The sequence below is a fragment of the Mastigoproctus giganteus genome, chromosome 5, assembly GCF_048544385.1.
Source record: "Mastigoproctus giganteus isolate SK-2022 chromosome 5, ASM4854438v1, whole genome shotgun sequence".
NCBI lineage: Eukaryota > Metazoa > Arthropoda > Arachnida > Uropygi > Thelyphonidae > Mastigoproctus > Mastigoproctus giganteus.
Genome location: NC_143579.1, coordinates 48,801,818 through 48,810,025, shown reverse-complemented (window position 1 = coordinate 48,810,025; position 8,208 = coordinate 48,801,818).

Genomic DNA, 8,208 nt, shown 5'->3' with positions numbered 1-8,208 from the left:
TATTACATAGCATAACTTCAAAATTATGATACAAACCGTTTGATAACTACAATGACCTTAATACTTAAAGCAGAACGATCTTCGATTTACCAAGTTGCCTTGATGTTGCACTATTTTTAAACAAATAAACTGTCAAAAGATTAATCTATCGTTTATTTAAAAAGTTTAATAATCTGTTGTGACACTTCGTTGTCTCTCATCACATAGCAAATGGTCTCTTTAATCCTTAATGGATCCTCGTCGGACAACAGTTAGTCTAAAGATGACCTCTATCCGATGAGGGAGCAGTAAGTCCTGAAATAAGCTCTTATTACAGTGGCAAAATATAAATAAATGATGAAATAAACTTTTTGCAATGTTATATGTTTAAAAGAGTGCATTACAAAGGCAACCCGTCTTCTAAACAAGCTTCCATCGTATGGTTTGCCTACTGTTTTTTGCAATTGGTTATCGAGTTTTCTCTCTGATCGCTAACTGAAGGTGATGGCAGATGGCTCTCTGTCTTCTAACTTCTTCACTAATGCCGGTGTCTCCCAAGGTTCAGTTCTTTCCCCCACTCTTTTCCTCTTGTATATTAATGACCTTCTTCCATTGACTGGAAATCCTATCCATAGTTTTGCCGATGATAGCACATTGCATTCCACTTTCCATTTTGAGAAACCTTGCCCTGCTCAATCAGCTTCAACTTCTCGAAAATCTGCTACCAATTCCTTAAATGCCGATCTTCAGGTAATTCTCCAGTGGGGCAAAGACAACTTAGTTGATTTCAACCCTTCTAAAACTCAGTCTTGTCTTATATCTCGCAAAAAGGATTCTTCTGCTCCTATGCTTATCTTTAGTGACACTCCGATTTCTAGGCAAAATGATATATCTCTTTTGGGGATTACCCTGACTTCTAATCTCTCTTGGCACAAGTACATTACAAATATTGCTTCCTCTGCATCTAAAAAACTTGGTTTTCTCTTTCGCTCTCGGCGTTACTTTTCTTCCAAACAGCTGCTCACTCTGTATAAATCGCAAATCCGCCCTGCCATGGAATATTGTTCCCACATCTGGGGTGGTGCCCCCAAAACCTCTCTCAGCTTCTTGATTCCATTCAGAAGAGGGCAGTTAGGTTAATTTATAACTCATCTCTAACAGAGTCTCTCCACTCGCTGTCTCATAGACGTGCTGTTCCTGCTGAATATCTTTTCTGCAGATACTTCCACGGGCACTGTTCTTCTGAATTGGCTTCTATAATTCCCACTCTCTCCTCCAAACCCTGTCCTAACACGTGCTGCAACCAGCCAACATCCTTTTACTGTCCAACTTGAAACTCACAGCACCAACTTTTCTTCTTCTTCATTTATTCATCAACTTCCGTTTTCTGGAACATCCTCCCTTCATGCGTATTTCCTGAAAATTACAGTCTACAGAAGTTCAAGTCCAATATCTTCTTTCATCTTCTCAACTTTCAACCGCACGCACGGTACTAACACCTTTCGTGCTTGTGATTTTCATAAAAAAACTCTTAAAAATTGGTTGTTTTGGAATCAGAATTATGTAATAAACAACCAAGACTGTTTTAGCACAAAAAAAGAGTTGTTTGCTGGCAGGACAGCCGTCCTTGACCCATTCATTATTTCCTAGATAAAAACCCATATACACTTGTGTTCAAAGAAAGTGCATCACCCCTTAAAATTGTAATTGTCGTCCGAATAACATAAGTATATGGCAATATTTCTTACAGATTGCATCAGATAAGACTGACACGCGTCGATGATGACGTAATATTGCATCAGCTGTTACTTTCAGCTATATAAGTACGCTCTGCAAGAGTTGCAGTCATTCCTTGCTCGTGAAATTCGTAGGTGATGCACTTTCGTTGAACACCAGTGTATGTTGACCAACGTTTAAAGCTGAGAGATACAAAAGCAATGATCGTTGTCCACAGTATCCACTACTGGATGTGCCTCTTTAACCTTCTATCGGATTATTTTAACTTTAAGCCTTCTTTTAATGGAAAAGTTATTGCAGATTTAGCTCAAACTTTGCTCGAATATTACACGTTCAGAAAATCATAATAGAGGAAGGTAAAATAAATTTTCTAAAACAAATTTAACTTCTCCACCACACCAAAGATTTCATATGCTCATCTTTCTTGCCCATAGTTCATAACACCAATATTATCTGAAAACTATCCTCACAGATAAAATTAATCTTCGCTAGGCATAACAACTCCATCGTAATAAAGCACATCCCCTTTCTTCTTCCCCTCCCCCAAAAAAAGAAGAAATTCCCAACGTCGAAAAAAGTATTATTGTAAAATATAGTTTGACTTTTTTTTAACTCCAGATGTACTTCGTAAAGTCTGCTAACATCGGAAACTGGAAAGAAAGAGTAAATTACCCCCTACCATATCGACCACCAGGAGACAGTAGGTGGGTGTCTGCACCCTGCGTGAAAGTGCTACAGAATTTGCGCGACACTTTAATCAGTGTCAAAAGACGTTAGATTTATGGCTATGTAATTATATGTGTAGGAAATGTCCCATACATCACTTCTCTGCGCTGAGAGAAAGATCTCACCCACTAAAATCAATCAAAAGTTTCTTCTTCTTCTTCAGTAAAGTCACACAATGGAAGTGTCGAAAATTTAAACACTTTCATAGAATCTTAATATACAGCTCGTCAGTACAATGTTTTCCCTACTAGTACCAGAAAGGTCTTGTAATTCGCGTAACTGGGTTGGCAACGAAAATTGGTTGGATTTTTCATCTTCAACTAAACTTGTTGAACTCGACATCTAGATCTTGAATGCCTGATAACATCTACTGAGGAAGAAACCAGTCCGGCAGGTGAAGGGCATTTGAAGATAGCATAACTGTGGATTTGCTCGCAGATGCGCCACTGGGTTCCTCCAATTACAATTGTCCCCGAAGGAGATGAGATGAGTCTCCTTTCATCAATAAGCCACGTGAGCCTTGGGATGTCAAGTGTATTGACCATAGCGGTGGTTCGGAGCTCGGGAGGTAAGCTGAGCTTGTGGAAAGCCCATTTGAGGAGCCAATACTTAGGGGAGAACACTGGTTTGGTGGTAGAGGGAGATGTGGATGCCCAGCTCTCTGCAGCATAGAAAAGTGGTGGATAATCAATTGTTGAAATGTATCGACAATGGTGAATTTATCTATTACATGTTGCAGATACTGCTTTCATAACCATCTAGAGGCTTTTGTGAGAAGTATGTCTGCATGTTGACTGAACAGAAGCTTTGGTCCAAATCTGCTCCCCAAGGCAATGTGATTTTAAACAATCAGGATGGAAACTCCATTGAGGGCTGGATAGATTGTTGTTGGTTTTGTTTTAGCGAGAAAACCATGGTTTCTGATTTCTCTGGATTGATGCGTAGACCGAATTGCTTGAGGTAGTTAGATATTGCTGCGAGGGTGGATGTTAGCTCTTCCGAGATTTGGTGAAGTTCTTAGTTTGCCTTAATTGGCGTAATTATCTTTAGGTGGTCGGCATATATTAGTGTATTTAGCTCTTGGATTACCAATGGAGCAATGAAGAGGCCGGATAGTACTGCCCCTTGCAGGGCTCCAAACGAGATTACTTTGCAGTATTCGGAGTTATCTACAGACATCTCTACATTGGGAGCTATTAAATCAGACAAATCGAATTCTTCACTTGTACACTATAATACAAGTTTCTCAAAGCTCGATCCTTAGCGCTACACTCTATGTCAGGCCGAATTAATTCTCTAACTAGATGTAAACCCCACACGGCTGATGCATAATTCTTGTAGACAATGGAGCAGTGATCCAAATTATTGCATTTACGATCTGCAAATGAAGAAAAGCTCTTAGATTATACACCAATGAACCAAAATATTATGACCAGCGAATCGTTATGCAAATCGAAACAACTGTAGGTGAATTACGGCGCGTGCGCAGGCCGGAACACCGTATAAAAAACACCTGATACTGAGCTCCGTTAATCAGTGTTCCTCTTGTTCTTCAGATGGGAAAGGCAGTGGATTTAAGCGAGTTTGACAAAGGTCAAATTGTAATGACCAGACGACTGGGTCAGAGCATATCCGAAACGGCACGGCTCGTGGGATGCTCACGGTCAGCCGTGATTAGTATCTACCGAAAGTGATCTGAGGAGGGAAAACCCACAAACCGCCTGCGAGGTGTTGGACGACCACGGCTCATCGATGCTCGAAGGCTCTCCCTGATGGTTCGCGGTAACATAAAGGCGACTGTGGCGCAACTCGCCGGTAATTGGAATGCTGGTGACGGGAGTAATGTGTCACAACGCACGGTACATCGAACCCTGCTGAAAATGAGGGTGAGTAGCCGCAGGCCGCTTCGAGTGCCCATGCTAACCACGGTTCACCGGCGACAGCGCCTACAATGGGCACGCGAGAATCGAAACTGGACCTTGAGTGATTGGAAGAAGGTCGTCTGCTCCGATGAATCACGTTTCCTGTTGCACCATGTGGACAGCCGGGTACATGTGCGTCGTTTACCTGGAGAAGTGATGGTGCCTTGATGCACCGTGGGACGAAAACAAGCCAGTGGAGGCGGTGTCATGCTTTAGGCGATGTTCTTCTGGGATATCCTGGGTCCAGTCATCTACGTGCCAGGCACTCCAACGTCTACCATCTACCTAAACATTCTGACACTGTTTAGCTACTATATATCTATCTATGTTCTTTTCTGGTGGCCCAAAGACTCTCGTCCAAATCCACTTCCCCCCCCAAGCCTGTCTACAACAAACTCTGAGTAGAGGCCCGAATACATGCCATGCATGCTGCACCCAGGCAGCCCCGCCACCATGCAGCAGCCAACACCCAGGCAGCTGTCTTCCGGTGACTGTCCCCAACAACCTGAGTCCACTACAGGCCTCACTGTGCAAATTAGCAGCAACTCTACACCAACCTGCAGCAGTGCTAAACAGGTGGGTGCCAACATCCCGCACTCAGGCTGCCCATACCTGAGTGCCAGCAAAAAAAAACCCTGCTACCACTTGGGAAGAAATACAGGGCAATCCTGCCTGAAACATACTCATACATCTGCACCTCAGATGTATGAGTATGTTTCAGGGTGATCATATAAATTTAGAAAGTTTGCAGTGATAACTAAACGCTTTAAATGTTTAGGATATGGACATTCTGCCAATTATTGCTCACATGAAACTGTTTCATGTGGCCATTGTGCCCAAGGAGGACGTGTTTGTTGGGGACTGTATTCATAAGGACAAGAGTCCTATGCGTGTTAATTGAAAGAGGAAAGGTAAAAACTGTGATCATTCAGTACGGGACAATAATTGTCCAGAATATATTAGAGCTTTAGAAATAGCAAGCATGATGGTAAATAATAGATAATGGGTCTATATATGATCAGAATGGAGTAATTAGAAATCATTGTGAAGATAATTTTATAAGCTTTATGCAATTAAATGCGCAAAGGTGTAGGTCAGTAATGGATGAGGTAAGGGTTATGGCTCTTGAGTTGAATTTAGATGTTGCGTGCTTACAAGAGCCATATGTTGGTTGTTTTTGTGGATTATACAAATTTACTGGATTCCCCATTACAGCTAAGACAGTACATGTATCTAATGAAAAACCTAAAACATCTATTATTATCTTTAAGAGTCTTAATGTCACTGTTATTTCAGGCTTGTGCGAACATATCAACATTGGAGATATCATTTTATTTAGTCTCAGTTTACTGTCCTCCCTCCCAAGATATTGACTCTACTTTACAACATTTAGGTTTAGTTATGGAAATTGTTGGTAGTGGAAACTTGTTGATCACTATTGATTCAAATGCCAATCTCAATTGTGGCATAGTTCCACAGTGGATTATAGAGGAATGAAAATGGAGGAATTTATCTTAAATTACAATTTGTGTGTTGTTAATATGGAGTGGGAACCCTCCACATTTGTGGAAGCAAATCGATGGGAAACAAATGTTACTGGAGAAGTTACTAGAGCTTTTATTCCCAATGTGAAATTTAATTATAATGCCAAAGATAACAGTGGTTTTATCCACATATGTAGACATCATTTTTAATGACCGGACATGGGTCACTAAATCAAAAATTGTTTTATTTTAGGTCAGTAGACCAACCTTATTGTAGATGTTCACTTGCCTGAGACGTGGGATCATGTCACGTTTGATTGTCCCATTTATTTATGATGACTACAGGAGGAATTTTCAAGATTTTGCCAGGTTGGTGTTTAGGAAAAGGAGGGTTTTGTCTATAGTTACTTACAGTTCATAAATGCTGTGCAATAATTTTTTTATTTATTTTTATTTATTTATTTTTTTTTTGCATGCGTTCTGGTGGGTCACCAGAGCACGGGATGCTGGCGCCAGGCATTTTGATTTATTGTCTGGTGCGGGATTGCCCTGTATCTCCCCAAGGCACATACCTTGACAGTAACCAACGAGAAAAGCCTGGAACTAATCAGGTGAAATGAAACCGAAACCCCAGTGTCATATCGCAGACGAGATCCCGACTGAGGACAAATGTCAATTCACGAAGCAGGCGAACAGCCTTCTAATATAAACACAACAAAAGAACAGATAAACACTCGGGAATTGCCGGAACGGACGAGAGCCCGACTAAAAAGAAACCGGACTGGACCATAGGTACATCGACTGTGACAATGAAGAAGGAAAAACAAGAACTGAACACCCACGAAGTACACGACTAGTTGCCAACAAACACAAGCAGAACCTGAGGTCATCCACTTAGCTGATACCAAGGGATCCTTGCTCCTGTTCCAGGACAAATACCGTACCGACAACTCGGACGCAGTTGACCTGGGTGACATGCAGCCCACCTAGCCCGACTCTCTTTAAATCCTGGTGTGGGAGGGCCCCCTACCCCTCCTTTCCTTTCCTTCTGGTGAGGCATGTGTATGCCTCACTGATCTACTGGGGTCGCCTACTCTATTGTCTCCATACGTCTGCCTTACCCCCCCACCAGTCTACAGTCTCCACCCCCTCTCTCTTTATGCAAGCGTATGCCCCCACACCAAAACTTTAAACTCCAAATTAACTACGCCCACTTTCGGCCTTCTTACATCTAAGCGATATTTTCCCACGCAATTGAAGATACGCACATATGTACATGTTACACACACACACATATATATATTTTATGTGTGTGTGTATATTTTTATATATATATAAAATCTTTTTCTTTTTTTTTTTAGGTCCTAGCCACTGAAATCTCAGGAAATTAGGCGGCATCGCCAATAAGGCTATTGGCAGCAAGCTGCGTAGTCCGGGCTTAGTGTGTAGCAGTCCGGTCCTAGGATTATGGTCATTCATGTGGCATGGTTCCACGTCCATGTTGTCTTCACTTAAGTATAGAGTTGTGCGTCGTTTTAGTGTCCAGTTAGTCAGTCTCTTGTTGTGGCTGGGATTCTGTTCTCCGGAAGGGCGAGTCTTAGTCCACCCGCCATATTTTGGAGTTAGATCAGTTGAGCCTTTTGTTTGTGGTTGTTCCTTGCCTCAGATTTGTTGTTGTCCAGATCCCCGTGTCGGGTTTCTCCTATTCCTTTTGGTTAGGTTGTTTGGTTCGCTTTGTGTTTGTAGGGTTCCGCGCCTCGCGAATAATTCCTGTGAATATTCAGAAAAGGCGATGTACGTCTCCTTGCCTTCTAAGAGACGTTGTTCTTGGTCTTTGGGACAGTATTGTATTCTTGTGACCATTTGGCAGCGAAGGTCATCATATTGGTGGTAGTCATACATAAGGTGCTGCCAGGTTTCTTGCTCGCCGCAGGTACAGTTGTGATCGTCTGTAATTCGGAGTGAGGTCAACTTGGCCTTGATGGCACCATGTCCCGTTAATAGGTAGGTCATGAATAAGCCTGGTGAATATCAAAGTCGGTGTCTTCGGCTGAAATCTCAACTTTGGGGAGGAATTTTTTGGTGATTTGTCCCTTTATGGAGGAAACAGTATACGACATAACGCAAATTCAGTACTCACACTTTTAAATCTCTGGCTTTCCTATCAAACTGGCACACCCACAATGTAAGCAACGCAGAGATGGGAAAAACCCCTGGTGCCGCTAGACATCAACATATTTTACCTAAACATTCTGGGTTAATGAGGGAAACTCCGGGCTCCGCTCAGGCAACCCAACACACACACACACACACACACAGCTAAACATTCAACGGTACACGACACCACACATACCTCAAGA